The 19,154-nt window shown below is 36.6% G+C and overlaps 1 protein-coding gene across 1 annotated transcript in view; it reads right to left on the bottom strand.

The window, feature by feature from the left end:
• Window positions 1–19,154, bottom strand: part of FNBP1L (formin binding protein 1 like) — a 122,038-nt gene that overhangs the window by 46,263 nt on the left and 56,621 nt on the right. Inside the window, exon 2 of the mRNA XM_065872358.1 lies at window positions 5,897–6,012. The gene's annotated coding sequence lies outside the window, so the exon portion shown is untranslated. The remainder of the gene's footprint in view (window positions 1–5,896; window positions 6,013–19,154) is intronic.

Below are 19,154 nucleotides of genomic sequence, written 5' to 3'. Positions count from 1 at the left end.
CCAAAAGAAAATAGCTAATAGAGTTAAGGAGAATATTACAGGCAAGAAGCAGAGAGAACTAACATTATGCTATCCCTAGCTCCAATTTATAATAGGTTATAGGAATAATAAAAGTAAAAAGCATTTATCTTAAATTCTCATAATTAAATTTTTAAACTTCCTTAATGACAAGTACATTTTCTTAAAAGGAAGGACTTCTAAAATGTTAACCTTTTATTTTAACCTGTTCTTATCTTTATGGAAAAAGATACAACTAGTCCTAAATTTATGAAGTACATAATTTAATTTATATTTAATTAAATTTCTATAATTTAATTGTTTATAATTAATTGTTACATTATAAACAGATGTGTTAGTTGGAAAGAGTATGTTATGTAGTTTTTAGATAATTTATTATTGTCCCCTAGTAAAATACCTTAGAAACCCAAAGATGTCTCAATGGCACTAGGTACTGGTAATAGAAAAATATCCTATTCAATGAGAATTAGTCATTCTCCCTATGCTGAGAGGCAGCACCAAGTACTCAGACTCTGCAGCCAGATTTGAGCCAGCTAGCTCTTTCTTCACCTCTCTGTAACTCAGTTTCTTAATGTATAAAGTAATACCAACATCTCATTGGGTTTTTATGAAAATGAAATAAATTATAAGATGTGTAAAAGCACTGAGAATAGTGCTGGCACATTAAATGCTATGTTGTTAAGTAAATACCAAAAAGTGCTTGTTCTGTGCCAGAGACTATTCTAGAAGTTAGGAATAAGCACTGCACAGAACAAACAAGAATCTTTTTCCTTTGTGGAGTTTATCTTTTATTAGGGAGACTATTTTCTAGAATTAAGAGGCAAAAATTATTTAGCCAGTAAGTCATCTGGATACAGGCACCTAGATATGTACCAGGCAGGCTCAGGAACTACCAGAGGCTGACAAGAATGAAAGAGTTCCCACAAGATCCATTCTATGAAGAAAATTAATATAGGGAATAGTTGCTCCTGCTTGTATCCAGATGCCAGTCTTAGGGTTTACTACATTAAGCAGTTTGATCAAAATCTCAGGGGAGGCCAAAGAGTCACAAGTTAAACAATGGCCAACCAAAGAATAAAAGTAATCTCTACTTTCCACAAGTCAGTACAAAGATGAGCTCCCTAGGTTCTTCGGAGACTAAACAGTGAGATAGGAATAGAAAATTCTGATAAAGAGACATGAGAAAATAAAGACTAAATAGAAAATAGAAACTGGTTTTATTTGCATTATTCTATATCTAAGTCTATTCGAAATATCTGGGACAGCTCTTAGTAGAGCAATCTCTTCACATTGATGTATATGACATAAACTCCAGTATGGATAGAAAGCAGTACACGGTCAAAGGTTCACCATATAGTTAAGAGATCCTAATTTCCAAACTAAAGTGAAACACAGGTCATTCAATTATTTATGCATTCAACTTACATTCACTCAGCTCTAGAGGTACCAGCTATGTTGCCAGGGTTGGCAAGGTACAGAAATAAAAATAAGATCCAAGAAATTTGGAGAGATTTCTGTTCTGGTTAAGGTAAGAGTAAGTTTTAGGCTTCCCATTGTCCAATCTATTTCTCTCCCAGTACCACGCTGTCACGTTTGAGTCAAAAAGGAATGATCTGGGGTGGAAGTAGGGGAATATAATTTCATGCAGCAATCTCTCTGATAGAATTTAATGCTGTAATTATTTTTACTAGAAAAAAATGATACATACTATTATGTATATAGAGCTTCTTTTTTTCACTTAAGAAAATTTAGTCAATCTCTGTCATACAAATACAATATTATAAATTTATTAGAAGAATGACTTATTTCAGTTTTTATGTCCACAAACAAAAAACATTCTACCAAGTGATTCAAAGTCCCACTTATTATCCATGGATAATGGATAATGGACATGGACCATTAGTCCCACTTATTATCCATGGATAATGGACATGGTTCAATTTTTTTTTTTTTTATACAGCAGGTTCTTATTCGTTATCCATTTTATACATATTAGTGTATACATGTCAATCCCAATCTCCCAATTCAACACACCACCAACACCACCCCCTGCCACTTTCCCCCCTTGGTGTCCATACGTTTGTTCTCTACATCTGTGTTTCTATTTCTGCCCTGCAAACCGGTTCATCTGTGCCATTTTTCTAGGTTCCACATATATGCATTGATATACGATATTTGTTTTTCTCTTTCTGACTTACTTCACTCTGTATGAGTCTCTAGATCCAGCCATGTCTCTACAAATGACCCAATTTCGTTCCTTTTTATGGCTGAGTAATATTCCATTTTATATATATATATATATATACACACACACACACACACACACACACGCACGCACGCACATCTTCTTTATCCATTCATCTGTCAATGGGCTCAACTGTTTATAACTATGTCTCCAAACATGATTAGATGCTTTATTTTTTTTTATTCCTCTCCTCAAACCACTACCAAAAATGAAGCAATACCAAACTAAAATAAAGTTAAACCAAAGCCATCAAAACAGAAGACAGAGAATAAACTGGGAGTGCCAAAATTATACTGCAAATTAAATTTATGCAAATAAAAATATATATTTACAAAAAATATATTGCAAAATTTAATCCTGCAATATATTTGAAATGTAAATGTTTAATATAGTTGAATATAGTTGTTATTCAGGAGACAAAAGAGCTGCCTCACTATGAAAAGAAACTGTCCTCTGCAGTAGTAAAAACAGGAGGGAGTCAACCAAAAGAATTTTTCCCATTAAAGAAGAAATAAACAAGGCACACTTCTTCCCTTTGGACAAAACAGATACTATAAAGAGTAGCTGATAATCCAGTCATTTACTAAGCATTCATCCAAAGCAGCAAATCTCAATGTAGAGAAAGGGAAGGGAGTAGATGGTTTTCAAGTTACACAAGCCTCCTCCCAACTTTTCCTTATTGGAATTCCTCAACACCTTCCAATAATCCTGCTCTTGCTGAGAATCACTGCAAGTGAGAGCCACTGTTAGGATGAACATGTACTAAATTTCCTTAGTCTGCTGGGACAGAAAAAAGATGCACATCACTTAACCTGAGCGTCTGTACATGACAAAACCTACTTTCTCACTATAAAATTATATTTTCATATCATGAAATTGTGGGTTCTAGCCACTCCTGCTTCAAAGAAGTGGTGTTAAAAATCTCTTTTTGCAAGTTAAGTGAAAATTATAACCGTTATTATCAGTCACAAAACAGAAAGACAAACAAGTGTGCCATTTGATTACAGTCCTGTTACTCCGGTAAAACCTTGGCCATCCTGAAACTCTTGAGGCCCAAGTTATTCTGGACAATTAAACATTGCAGATTGCTGAAGGTTTACCTTATAAGTTACCAATTTTTATTCTATAATTTGTGATAGGATTCGTTTGAAATATACCATCTTCTTTGCTTAAGATTACACAATTGTTGAAAAGACTTCAATAATTAAAAAATACAAGTAAAAAGTGTAAGTTCCTTCCCTTCTCATCTCCCCACTCTCATTCCTCAGAGGTAACCAGTGTAAAACAATTTGGGGTGTACCCTTTTAGACCTCTTCAGAATACATACAAATTTTACACATAGCTATATACTCAAGCTCAAGTAAGCAAGGAGGTCTTGCTGTACATTCAGTTCTGCAACTTGCTTTTTACACTGACAGACTGAGTAGGCTTTTAAATATGCTGCTACACCTGATTTTTTCAAATTGCATATTCCACAGTATTTTTCATCATTGCCTTACTGACAGGTACCTTTAGTCTGGAAACAATTTTTTCATCTGTTGTTTGCAATCTTTTAATCTTTTCTTTATTATTTGGCACTTCACACTGCCATCACATCACTGTACTGTCTGTAGCATTTTCTTTCTTCACTTCTATTGGAATACTTAGAAACCAGAAAACTTAATGTGCTAGAGTTGAGATCAGATTATAAAGTAAATGAGGGAAATTTTTCATTGTTTACACATGAATACATTTTTTTATTGTTATTTTAACTTTTCAGAGGTCCTTAACGCTTCCAGATTCCTGAACGGTAAAGTTCCCAAGTCAAAACTTTTGGACAGGTAAAATATCATCACAATTATTATTAATATACTAGGTTCCCTGTTTCTATTTTCATACAGAAATTCCTTGGTTTAAAAAAAACATAGGAAGCAAATGGATCATGAAATAAGCATGATGCTACTATTTCAATAGATGTCATAATAGTAGTATGTATATCATTATAAACATAAGTAACTTATTCATCATACTAGTCTATTTCATCCCTACACCCAATCAGCTCCTTGCATAAACTGCTATAAATGGTGGATATATGTGGTTTATCACTCAAATATCCCCCTTCCTTCTGTGATCCACTACCTTAAACTTCTTTTGGGCACCTATCCCTCCCCCAACCATTAGCTATAAATCAATCTAATATTCTCATTTTGGTGAATTGTTCAGGATAAGCATATAATCTAACCAGGGTCAGCAAGACAAAAGGAGACTTTTGCTGGGATTTCTGGAGAAAAGAAGTTGATACACACTTGTACTCTGCTCTCCTTCCATCTTCTTCCTCTCCCTTCTTTCACTTTCTTCTTTCCCCCTTTCCTTCCCTCTCTTCTCCCCCAAATGCACAAAAGAGAAGACCATCATTCTTCCCCAGGATGTGGGGGTATGAAGATACGAAATCTAGAGCTATGGGGGTAAAAAGGATGGTACTGAATGAAATCTGAGGATAAAAGCAACAAGGGTAAGCAGAGCCAAGAAATGGCGCCTAGACACATTTGACCCATTAGTCAAAATATGTCTACAGACTTTTCACTCATGTGTGCCTTGTGGGTTGGATTTTTCTGTCACTATGCAATATAAAGAATCCTAACCCCTACAGCTAGAACCTTATATTGTTGTCTAGTCTTCAAGCTTCAAACACCATTTTTATTGAATACATTGCAGCAAAACTACTTGTCAAGTTGTGGTCTAACAACGATTTTCTGCTTAAACAAAATCTTAAGACAAATTCCATTTGAGAATAAAATTTTCCCTTTAAAACTTTTATCTCCTAACACATATTCCAAAATCACTTTCATCAATAATATTTATCTATCTATCTCTTTATTTATGGCCGCATTGGGTCTTCATTCCTGTGTGTGGATTTTCTCTAGTTGCGGAGAGCGGGGGCTACTCTTCGTTGTGGTTCACGGGCTTCTCATTGCGGTGGCTTCTTTTGTTGCAGAGCACAGGCTCTAGGTACATAGGCATCAGCAGTTGTGGCTCGCGAGCTCTAGAGCACAGGCTCATCAACAGTTGTGGCTCGCGAGCTCTAGAACACAGGCTCAGTAGTTTTGGTGCACGGGCTTAGTTGCTCCACAGCATGTGGGATCTTCCCGGACCAGGGATCGAACCAGCGTCCCCTGCACTGGCAGGTGGATTCTTAACCACTGCGCCACCAGGAAGTCCCTATATATCTAGTTTTTGACAGAAACTCAGCTCATCACACTCACTTTCTAAGTGTTCGAAACTCTAAAGAAATGAGAAACTGGAGAACTCTTCAACATTTTGCAAAGATTACTAAAGCAAAAGGTTACAGGGGAATAAAACTGTAAAGCACAGAATTAATACCCAGGTATTTTTTTTTCTTGGAATTTTGCTTCCTGATTTTATGACTTTAAGTATCTTTCTGGAATGAAAGCTACTCATGATCTAGCTAGCCAATATTCCTTCTGATACTAGGCAATGATTTAATTAAATTAGTCATTAAAACAAACCAGTTACCTAATTCAATCTCTGATGACAAACACAGAATTTAACCTCTGGTATATCACATTTATCTAACATCCAACTATTTAAACATGTAATTTCATTTCTGAGAACTGAAAATAAAATGTAACTTACCTCAATTGTTTTGCATAGTTCTGTTCAATTTCTATCCTCTCTTTAACAAATTTGGCGTATCTTTCCAAGAAGTCAATTCCCCATTGTGTATGTTTGTCTAAGCTGTCGAACTGATCCTAGAAAAGGAAGGTAAAACCACACTGAAAAGTTTGAAATTTTATCCACAAATATCTTAACCAGCTTCTTTCCAGGCGATGAGGTATGAAAAGAGAAACTTAGGCTCTTCTGCTGGTCCCCACCAATCCCATCCTTTAAGGCCTAGACAGAAATAGGTTCTTCAGCATACATCATGCTATTTTTATGCCTGAATATCTTTACACATGTGGTTCCCCCTGGCTGCAACACTCTCCACAGATCATCTCCTTTCAATTAACTCTTTATTCCTCCTTTGAGATTCAGTTCAGGCACTATGTCCTACAGAAAATGAGGCACTATGTCCTACAGAAAATGGCCCTAAAAATCTCAGACTGGGCTAAGTGGTCTTTCTCTAACTCCCCAAGGTTCCCTATAAATTACTGTCTGTTCACTTGCAATACTATATTGAGAGCAGGAGCCATGTATTATTCTACTCTGAACTCCTAAGGCACAAGCACTATGCCTGGCACCACAGCACGCTCTCAGTGAAGAATAATTTGAACAGAATCAAATAAACTTGGGTTCAAATTCTGGGCTCTGCATGTTTACCATATGTTTTGACCTTGGGCAAGTTACCAAGGCTCTTTATACTCTTTCCATCTTAAAATGGGAGTCTCATCACGCACCTCAGTAGGATTATACTGATGTCATAAAGTGTTATACAGTGCAGTAAACATGATACTAACACATAAAAATCACTGTCCTGAAAGGCTCTTTGCCTTCAAAAGATATTCCCTTCTACCTGTTGCCTGAAAAACCATCATTTCCTATTCTTCAAGAATAATCTCCATATTGGCTAATAACTTGGTGCTCTCTACATCTCCCATATCAAAAATCTGTAATTCTGGCAAAATATTCAGATATCATCCCTTTCTATATCTCTAGTCATTTTATCTTTCCAAATCATCCATGGTTTAATCATATGTGTTATTTACAAATGAATCATCTCAAAATCTTTGCCTTTTATCTCTTTCCCTACCTTAAATCATTATAAAATTCTACCCATAAAGGTAAAGTCTATCTAAACAGCAGAGATAGAATTCATCTAGCTATCATAGTTTGGTATTACTACTCTAATTCTATTCTTTCATGCATCTTTTTCATTATTATTTGGCTACCAAAGTAGATTTGAAAACAGCAAGAGAATGCACTGCTCAGTAAACTTAATTGGTGTATTAGTAATATTTCCCATTATAAATTGGAATTCTATTTCAAATTAAAAAACTCTCAACAACAAAACATTCCAGAAAAAGAATAGTCTGAAGCTTAAATAATCATCCTTCATTTTCCAAAATGCTTCAAAGGCTTCTTCCCATCATCCTCTTCAACAAATTTTATATTAAACTTCCTTTATCTTCTAGATAAAATCTCCAAAAATTTTTATTATATAACCTAATCAGTAAAAATTCTGAACAAATACCCCTATATGTATATTTATCTATAAATTATATATATACTATTCTAGTATGTTATTATGAAATCCACAAAAATAGAAATTTTAAAAAGAAATGAAAATGAAATAAACATTATTTTAAATAGCTTTTTGAAACTTATTTAACAAACAAACAAAAGCCCTGGGGCCATAACTTTTTAAAATATTAACAATTTTAGTGAGAGCAATGAATTCAGCATGCTTCATTACTTCTAAAATCTTGGTTTAATACTTAATGGCAAAGCAATCTGAAAGCCTTGTTTCTAAACTGGAACATTTAGATTTAGTGGTTGTCACAGCTGGGGAAACAAATGACACCTCACAAAGATATAAGATTAAAAGGTCTAAATGGAAAAAGTCCACTGTTGACTATACCTTCCAATTCCTTTTTATGCAAAAATTTGGCTTAATCAGAAAACACTGCATCTTTATATTTTAACAATAATTTCAGTGAAGTTTTAAACTCTGCTGAAACTGACTGTAATATGATTTTATGTGTCAATTTGGCTGGGCCACACTGCCCAGATATTTGGTCAAATATTATCGGATGTTTCTGTGAAGGTGTTTTGGAATGAGATAATATTTAAATTGCTTAATTTGGAATATGTAAAGCACATTACCCTTCATAATGTGGGTGGGCCTCATTCAATCAGTTAAAGGACTTACTAGAACAAAAATTGACCTACCTCCTTCAAGAAAAATGCTTCCAGTAGGCTGCCAACAGACTGTCTTTGGGCTAGAACTGCAACTCTTCCCTGGGCCTACCTTGCAGAGTTTGGACTTGTCAAGCCTCCAAAATCATGTGACCCAATTACTTATAAATCAATTCCTCTCTCTCTCTCTCTCTCTCTCTCTCTCTCTCTCACACACACACACACACACACATATATCCTTGGTTCACACTGACTTTAAAACAAGCAATAAATTTCTTTTAATGTTTTAAGTGTGCAGATACAGTAGTTCCAGGTGACATCATTTTTAGCAACAAAATTCTACAATGATGAATGCATTTCCAAACATTCATCAAAATTCTTTTTCCATAGCTCAAGTTTTTTTGGAAAAGTAACTATACATTCACTACTAAAGTTTCCCTTTTATCTTGAAAAACCAGATTTTCTCAAAAGTACCTGCTAGGAAAGCATATTACTAACAGCCACTTATTAAACATCAACAAATTAGAAACAACAGGAGATGAACAGCAAACCTGTGTGAAACAAAGTTTTTCAATAGTCCCTCACCATTTCATTTGGAAATACTGTAAAAAGTCTACTATATTTCAAAGGTATTATTTTTATAAAATTAACCATAATAAAAATATGCTGTAATATTCTGTGGACTTCTCACTTTAATTTCCTTTGCTTACCTATAAATGATGAAGTGAATAAACTGCAACCATATCCCAATTTCCTTTTTAAAGGAAATTATTAATGCACTGCTTTATCAGCGGTTATTACATGGTTTTTTCATAAAACACTGTTCAAGCCACTTCTTTTTGAGAATAAATCTTCAACACATCTTTCCTTTAGTGGTTCACAAAAACAGTACTTCAAAATATAATTCATTATCAAAACAGAATCTAGCAAATGTTGTAAGCTGAGATATTAGAAATATGTGTACTATAATAAACTGTATAGCAAATTTTCAGCATATAATTGTTCCTAAAATATATTTCTTTACTCAACAAACAGTATTTGTTGAGATCATTAGTTAGTCACCATGTTGTTTTACACATATCACCATTTTTACCACAAAAGGAAAAGTAAGGACATTTTTAATAGCATGCTTTTTCTTTTTTCCCACACCACGATGTTGCGGGATCTTAGTTCCCCGACCAGGCACTGAACCTGGGCCCTGGGAGTGAAAGTGCAGAGTCCTAATCACTGGACACGAGGGAATTCCCAGCATGCTTTTACCATTAACTCTGAAATTTCAAGAGGATTCCAGTCAGTCAGGTTTACTGCAGCATTATTCATAATAACCAAAAGTTGGAAACCACATGTCCATCAACAGATGAATGGATAAACAAAATGTAGTGTACACATACAATGGAATATTACTCAGCCTTAAAAGGGTATTCTGACACATGCTACAAAATGGATGAATCTTGAAGATATTATGCTACGTGAAATAATCTAGACACAAAAGGCCAACTACTGAATGACCTCATTTATGTGAAGTACCTAAAGCAGTCAAATGCATATAGACAGAAAGTAGAAGGTGGTTGGTTCCCAGGCGCTAAGGGCAGGGAAGAATGAAGAGTTACTGTTTAATGGGTAGTTTCCATTTGGGAAGATGAAAAAAGTTCTGGAGACAGATGGTGGTGATGACTGCACAACACTGGGAGTATACTTAAAGCCAACAAACTGTACGCTTGAAACGGTAAACGTAATGTTACCTATATTTTACTACAATGAAAAATATTTGTCAATAAATTCAAGGAAATTTAGTACAGTCTTCATTGGTTATCACATGATTTTAAGCATCACTTTTAAAAAAAGAGCAGAGATCAGGGTGGCCAAGGTGCCAGAGTAGGAAGGCCCTGAGCTCACCTCCTCCCAAGGGCACACCAAAATTACAACTATTTACAGAGCAACTATTGATGAAAAAGACCAAAAGACTAGCAGAAAAGATCTACCACTAAAGATATAAAGAAGGAGCCATAATGAGACAAGTAGGAGGAGCAGAGATGCAGTACAGTCAAGACCCATAGCCCCAAGTGGACCCACTTGGATATATAGGAGGATAATTACAACTGCAAAAGTTCTAGCCAAGGAGCCCCACATTGGGATCCCCAGCCCAGGTGTCCTGCACCAGAAATACAAGCATCCAGAACGTTTGGCTTTGAAGGCCAGTGGGGCTTACTTTCAGAGAACCAGAGAGCTGAGGGAAATAGAGAAACATCCACTCTTAAAGGATGCACACAAAATCTCACACATTCCGGGACCCAAGGCAGAAGCAGTAATTTGAAAGGAGCCCAGGTCAGAACCTACTGTTAATGTTGGAGAGACTCCTAGAGGGGTAGGAGGCAACTGGAGCTCACCCTAGGGACACAGACAATGGCAGAAGCAATTTAGGGGAGCTCGTTCTACCATGAAGACATTGGTGCTGGCAAGTGACATTTTGAATCCTCCCTCTAGCTTATTAGCAGGGACCTGACCCTGCCGAACACCCTCTCAGCACCAGTACTGGGATGCTTCAAGCCAAGCAGCCAGCCAGACAGGGATACAGTCCCACCTAACAGCAGGCTGACACCAGCCTTGAGAAACCTTGGATCCAGCCCCAAACACAAGCAGGCCAGCACCAACTTTGCAACACTTCAGACCCTGCAGCCAGCCATGTCAGAAACAGTCCCCACACACCAGCAGGCAGACAATAGATCTGGAACCCCAGCCCCACAACCACCCACGTGAGAACCTAGCTCCACCCACCAGTGGGCCAACACTAGCCCTGGGACCACCCAGGGCTCTGCGGCCAGAAGCCTCATTATCCAGCTCCACCCACCAGTGGTCGGCAGTCTCTGCACAAGGCAGGGCCTGGCAACCAACCAGACCAAAGGCAAACCATGCCTACCAGACCGCCCAGAGTCGTCAGCCCACCAAAACAGAGGGACCCACACAGCCCATATAGTGTTTACCACTGGAGCATACAGCTCTGGTGACCAGAGGAAAGTGTGCTGCTGGGATGCACTGAATGTATCCTACAAAAGGCCACATCTCCAAGGTTAGGAAGTGTAACCAACTTACCAAACACACAGAAACAGAAACAGTAAGTTAGTCAAAATGAGGCAAGAGAGGAGTATTTTCCAAATGAAAGAACGAGATAAAACCCCAGAATAAGAACTAACTGAAGTTGAGATACGCAATCTAACTAATAGAGTTCAATTATCACAAAGATGTTCAAAGAAATTGGAATAATAATGGACAAAGAGAATGAGAAGTTAGAAGTTCTAACAAAGACTTAGAAAATATAAAGAAGAATCAGAAATAAAGAATACACTAACTAAAAAATATACAAGGAAACAACAGTAGATTAGATGATACAGAGGAATGGATCAGTGAGCTAAAGGACAGAGCAATGGAAATCACTGAAGCTGAAGAGAAAAACAAACCAAAAAAAAGAATAAAAACAAATGAGGACAGTTTAAAAGACCTCTGGAACAACATCAAACACACTAACATTTGCATTAAAGGAGTCCCAGAAGGAGAAACAAAAGCGAGAAAGTGGCAGAGAACACATTTGAAGACACAACAGCTAAAAACATCCCTAACCTGAGGAAGGAAACAGACATCCAGGTCCAGGAAGCACAAGAGGATTAACCCAAAGAGGACCACTCCAAGACACACTATAATTAAAACAGCAAAACATAAAGATAAAGAGAGAATATTAAAAGCAGCAAGGAAAAAGCAACAAGTTATGTACAAGGTAACTCCCATAAGGCTATCAGCTGACTTTTCAGGAAACGCTCTGCAGGCCAAAAAGAAGTGGCACAATATACTTAAAGTGATGAAAGGAATAAACCTACAACCAAGAATACTCTACCCAGCAAGACTTTCATTCAGATTTGTTGGGAAATAAAAAGTTTTACAGATAAGCAAAAGCTAAAGGAGTTTAGCACCACCAAATCAGCTTTACAAGAAATGTGAATGGGACTTCTCTAAGTGAAAAAGAAAAGGCCACAACAAGAAATATAAAAATTATGAGGAAAAATATCATTGGCAAAGGCAAATATAAAGCAAGAGTATAAATAAATAAATAAATAAAGGATATTAAATCAACCACATATAAAGCTAGTAAGAAGGTTAAAAGATAAAGAAGTAAAATCATCTATATCCACAATAAGTAATTAAGGAATACACAAAACAAAAAGATGTAATATATGATGTCAAAACAGTAAACGTTGGGGGGATGGGGGAGTAAAAATGCAGAGCTGTTAAAATGCATTCAAACTTAAGAGATCAGCAACGTAAAATAATCATACATACATATATATATACACAAAGATTTCTACATATAAACCTCACAGGAACCATAAACCAAAAATCTACAATAGATACACACAGAAAAAAGAAAAAGGAATCCAAATATAGTATTAAAGACAGTCTTCAAACCAGAAGGGAAGAGAGCAAAAGAAGGAGAGGAACAAAGAAAGAACTACAAAAACAACCAACAAAATGGCAATAAGTACATACTTATCAATAATTACTTTAAATATAAATGGACTAACTGCTCCAATTAAAACACTCAGAGTGGCTGAATGGATACAAAAACAAGACCCATATACATGCTGCCAACAAGACTCACTTCAGATCTAAACACACACACAGATAAAAAGTGAGACAATGGAAAAAGGTATTGCATGGAAATGGAAATCAAAAGAAAACCAGGGAAGCAATATTACATCAGACAAAACAGACATTAAAACAAAGACTATAACAAGAGACAAGGACATTACTTAATGACCAAGGGATCAATCCAAGAAGACATAACAACTGTAAATATATACTCAACCAACATAAGAGCATCTAAGTACATAAAGTAAATATTAACAGACATAAAGGGAGAAATTGACAGTAACACAATAATAGTAGGGGACTTTGACACCCCAATTACATCAAAGGACAAACAATGAGACAGAAAATCAATAAGGAAACACTGGACTTAAATGATACATTAGACCAGATGGATTTAATTGATATATAGCGAACATTCCATCTGAAAGCAGCAGAATACACATTCTTTTCAAGTGTACATGGAACATTCTCCAGAATAGATCACATGCTAGGCTTCAGAACAACTCAATAAATTTAAGATTAAAATCCTATCAAAAATCTTTTCCAACTACAACACTATGAGACTAGAAATCAACTATAAGAAAAACACTGCAAAAACCACAAACATGTGGAAGCTAAACAATATGCGACTAAACAACCAACGGATCACTGAAGAAATAACAAAAAGAAATTTTAAAAATACCTGTAGACAAGTGAAAATGAAAACACAACCCCAAATCCACAGGACACAGCAAAAGCAGTTCTAAGAGGGAAGTTGATAGCAATACAAGCCAACCTCAGGAAACAAGAAAAATCTCAAATAAATAATCTAACCTTACACCTAAAGGAACTAGAAAAATAAGAACAAATACAACCCAAAGTTAGTAGAAAGAAAGAAATCATGAAGACCAGAACAGAAATAAATAAAACTGACTTAAAAAAAAAAAAAAAACGAAACTAAGGGCTGATTCTTTAAAATGAAAAATAAGACACTAACCAGACCTATGAAGAAAAAAAAAGAGAGAGAATGAGGGGGTCCAAATCAACAAAATCAGAAATGATGAACAGATTTCTAGGTACGTACAATTTCCCGAGACTGAACCAGGAAGAAATAGAACTATCAACAGACCAATTACCAGTAATGAAATTGAATCAGTAAACAAAAAACTCCCAGCAAACAAAACTCCAGGACCAGATGGCATCACAGACAAATTCTACCAAACATTTAGAGAAGACTTAACACCTATCCTTCTCAAACTGTTCAAAAAACTACAGAGAGGGCTTCCCTGGTGGCGCAGTGGTTGAGAGTCCGCCTGCCGATGCAGGGGACACAGGTTCGTGCCCCGGTCCGGGAGGATCCCGCATGCCATGGAGCGGCTGGGCCCGTGAGTCATGGCCACTGAGCCTGCACGTCCAGAGCCTGTGCTCCGCAGCGGGAGAGGCCACAGCAGTGAGAGGCCTGCGTACCACAAAAAAAAAAAACTGCAGAGAAGGAACACTTCTGAACTCATTCCATGAGGCCACCATCACCCTGATACCAAACTCCCAGACAAAAATATCACAGAAGAAGAATATTAGAGGCCAATATCACAGATGAACACAGATGCAAAAATCCTTAAAAATACATTATCAAACCAAATTCAACAAGACATTAAAAGTATCATACACCATGATGAAGTGGGATTTATCCCAGGGATGCAAAGATGGTTCAATATCCACAAATCAATCCATGTGATACACCATATTCACAATCTCAAGAATAAAAAAAAAAATCACATGATCTTCTCAACAGATACAGAAAAAGCTTCTGACAAAATTCAACATCCATTTACGATAAACTCTCAACAAAGTGGTATAGAGCAAAAACATCTCAACGTAATAAAGGCCATATATGACAAGTCCACAGCTAACACACACTCAGTGGTGTTCCTCTAAGATCAGGAACAAGACATGGATGCCTACTCTCATCACTTTTATTCAATATAATATTGAAGTCCTTGACACAATCAGACAAGAGAAAGAAATAAAAGAAATCCAAACTGGAAGGAAGATGTAAAACTATCACTGTCTTCAGATGACATGATACTATACATAGAAAATCCTGAAGACAGCACCAAAAAACCACTAGAACTAACTAATGAATTCAATAAAGATGAAGAATACAACATTAATATACAAGAATCTATTGCAATTCTATACACCAACAACAAACTATCAGAGAGAGTAATTAAGAAAACAATCCATTTACAATTGCACCAGAAAGAATAAAATACCTACGAATAACTCTAACTAAGGAGGTAAAAGACCTTAACTCATAAAAGTACAAGACACTGATGAAAGAAACTGAATACAACACAAACAAATGGGGAAGATGTACCGTGCTCATTGATAGGAGGAATTAATACTGTTCAAATGCCCAAACTACATAAGGAAATCTACAGATTCAATGCCAGGCCTATCAAAATACCAATGGCATTTTTTTTTTTCACAGAACTATAACAAACAATTCTAAAATTTGTATGGAAACATAAAAACTCCCATACAGCCAAAACAATCTTGAGAAAGAAGAACAATGCTAGAGGTATCATGCTCCCTGGCTTCAAAGTACACTACAGAACTACAGTAATCAAAACAGTATGGTAGGGACGTCCCTGGTGGCACAGTGGTTAAGAATCCGCCTGCCAATGCAGGGGACAGGGGCTCGAGACCTGATCCAGGAAGATCCCACATGCTGCGGAACAACTAAGCCTATGTACCACAACTACTGAGCCTGCACTCTTGAGCCTGTGTGCCACAACTACTGAAGCCCATGCACCTAGAGCCCGTGCTCCGCAACAAGCCACCACAATGAGAAGCCCACACACCGCAACAAAGACTAGCCCCACTTGCCACAACTAGAGAAAGCCTGTGCGCAGCAACAAAGACCCAACACAGCCATAAATAAATAAATAACTAGATAAATTTATTTATTTTTTAAAAAAACAGTATGGTTCTGGCACAAAAACAGACACAGATCAATGAAACAGAACAAACAGTCCAGAAAGAAACCCACCCTTTAATGGTCAATTAATCTTTGATAAAGACGGCAAGATCATACAATGAAGAAAAGACAGTCTCTTTGATAAATGGTGTAGGGAAAACTGGACAGCTACATGCAAAAAGTCAAACTGGACTACTCTCTCATACCATGCACAAAAATTAATTCAAAATGGATAAAAGACTTAAATGTAAGACCTGAAACCATAAGGCTTTGAGAGGAAAACACAAGCAGTAAGCTCTTTTATATCAGTCTTACTAATACTTTTTTTTGGATATGTCTCCTCAGAGAAGGGAAATAAAAGCAAAAATAAAACAACTGGGACTACAACAAACTAAAAAGCTTTTGCACAGCAAAGTAAACTATCAACAAAATGAAAGAGCCACCTACTGAATGGAAGAAGATATTTTCAAACAATATATTAAATAAGGGATTAATATCCAACATATAGAAAGAACTCATACAACTTAAGATAAAAAATACAAACAGGGCTTCCCTGGTGGCGCAGTGGTTGAGAGTCCGCCTGCCGATGCAGGGGACGCGGGTTCGTGCCCCGGACCGGGAAGATCCCACATGCCGCGGAGCGGCTGGGCCCGTGAGCCATGGCCGCTGGGCCTGCGCGTCCGGAGCCTGTGCCCCGCAACGGGAGAGGCCACAACAGTGAGAGGCCCGCATACCGCAAAAAAAAAAAAAAAAAAAAAATACAAACAACCCAGTTTTATAAAAAGGGCAGAGGATCTGAATAAACATTTTTCCAAAGAAGACATACAGATGGCCAACAGGCACACAAAAAGATGCTCAACATCACTAATCATCAGGGAAATGCAAATCAAAACCACAATGAGATATCACCTCACACTTGTCAGAATGGCTATTATCAAAAAGACAACAAATAACAAGTGCTGGTGAGGATATAAAGGGATTCCTTGTGCACTATTGGTGGGGATGTGAACTGGTTCAGCCACTGTAGAAAACAGTATGGAATTTTCTCAAAAAACTAAAAATAGAACTACCATATGATATAGGAATTCCACTCCTGGGTATTTACCTGAAGAAAAAAAACACTGATTAGAAAAGATATATGCACCACTACGCTCACTGCACCATTATTTACAATAGCCAAGACGTGGAAGCAAGCTAAGTGCCCATCAATAAATGAATGGATAAAGAAGATATGGCATACATATACAATGGAATATTACTCAGCCATAAAAAATGAATGAAATTTTGCAATTTGCAACAACATGGATAGACCTAAAGAGTATTATGCTAAGTGAAATAAGTCAGACAAAGACAAATAGTGTGATTTCACTTATGCATGGAACCTAAAACAACACAATGAACAAGCATAACAAAACAGAAACAGACTCAAAGATACAGAGAACAAACAGGTGGTTGCCAGAGGGGAGGGGGATGGGGGCAGGAAAGAAACAGGTGAGGTAGATTAAGAGGTTTAAACTTTCATTTGAAAAATACATGAGTCATGGGGATGAAATGTACAGTGTCGGGAATATAGTCAATAACTATGTGATATCTTTATGTGGTGACATGTTGTAACTAGACCTACTTACTGTGATCATTTTGAAAGGTAGGGAAATATCAAATCACTATGTTGTGCAACAGGAACGAACATAGAGCTGTAGGTCAATAATACTCCAAAACAAAACAAATTCATAGAAAAAGAGATCAGATTTGTGGTTACCAGAGGGGGAGTTGGGGGAATTGAATGAAGGCAGTCAAAAGGTACAAAATTCCCTTGTAAGATAATTACTAAGGAATGTAATGTACAACATGACAAATATAATTAACACTGCTGTGTAGTACATATGAAAATTGTTAAAAGAACAAATCTTAAGAGTTCTCATCCCAAAGAAAAAAATGTTTTATATTTCTTTAATTTCATACCTGTATGAGATGATGGATGTTCACTAAACTTGTTGTGATAATGATTTGACTTACATAAATGATTATCACAAGTCAAATCAATATGCTGCATATCTTAAACTTATACAGTGCTGTATATCAGTTATATCTCAAACTGGAAAAAAATGCAGACGTCAAAATCTGGATTCTTATTTTTCAAACTCTCGATAATTACGATGGCTTCACAATATCATTATCTGATATCAAAAGATACAAAATACATTCAGGGCAAGTTCTATGATGAACACGAACAGATTAGTGGCCATATTTCAAATAATCTTCTCAGTAATCTCTGGGAGGGAGGCCACCTCTAGTCCACATGATTATATAACCACTGCGTAATATGGAAGAACAAATATGACTCCATATTGGATCTATTTCTTTTACTTTAACCTTTGTATTCTATCGACTGCTCTTACTGCAAATTAAGAATGTTGCTTATAACCTGAATTATACAGGATAGCCCATTCTCAAGGCCAGTCTGACCTTTCAAGGTATGACAATTTTCTATTCACGTAGAGATAAAAAGTTGCAGAAACAGAGAATAACATTTATCCTGTTGGAGGTTTATAGCAACATCGTGACTGGACCTACATAGATAGCTGCAAGAACAAAGGATCCGGCACCAAGAAGTTTGCAGCAACCAATCACTGTCCCTCCCCTTTTAGTGTAATAGAAGCCTGAATTCTAACTGTGGTAAGATGGTTCTTTGGTACACTAGTCCACCATCTTCTCGGTCTGCTGGTTTCCTGAATGAAGTCACTATTCCTTGCCCGAACAATTCACCTCTTGATTGACGGGCCTGTCGTCTGTCGTGAGATGAACAGCATGAGCTTGGACTTGGTAACAACTGTATTTTCTTTTCTAATAAACATTGTTTATATTTTTTCTCAAACGCATTAACATGAGAAACACCAGTTTTGCCATTTCTTACCGTTTGCCTATGATCACATTATACTATTCTATTTAATCCATGGTTTGTTTGTATAAAATGTTGAGTCAGCAGACAAGACTGCAGTGTCAATTCATACTTAAAATACAAGTAAAGTGCTGTTTATTATATTTTAGATAACATATATAAATAGAAGCTCTAAGCTCTTTTCTCCCTTTCTCAGTGATCATCTTGTGCTCTACTTTGAAGACTCCTGCTTTAAAGTATGCATTAACATCTGATCTTTATCAAGTCCTCCTTACCCTACTGATATGGTCTTACTGTTTTTCTGTTATCTTTACCTTCTCTTGTATCCACATAGAATTCCAGTTTTCTATTTAAGTTAATCACCTTCCAAATTAAATTTAGAATACATTGAGCCAAATTTACATATTCCCCTAAGTCTATTTCAAGCTCTTTCAGGTTTCCCAAAGAAAAATTAAATCATCTAAAGGATTTGGGGGACTTCCCTGGTGGTCCAGTGGTTAAGACTCCGCTTCCACTGCAGGCGGCGCAGGTTCCATACCTGG

Source organism: Phocoena phocoena, chromosome 1 (genome assembly GCF_963924675.1).
Source record: "Phocoena phocoena chromosome 1, mPhoPho1.1, whole genome shotgun sequence".
Lineage (NCBI taxonomy): Eukaryota > Metazoa > Chordata > Mammalia > Artiodactyla > Phocoenidae > Phocoena > Phocoena phocoena.
The sequence above is the reverse complement of the archived record's forward strand: the minus strand, read 5'-3'. Positions and strand labels throughout refer to the sequence as shown.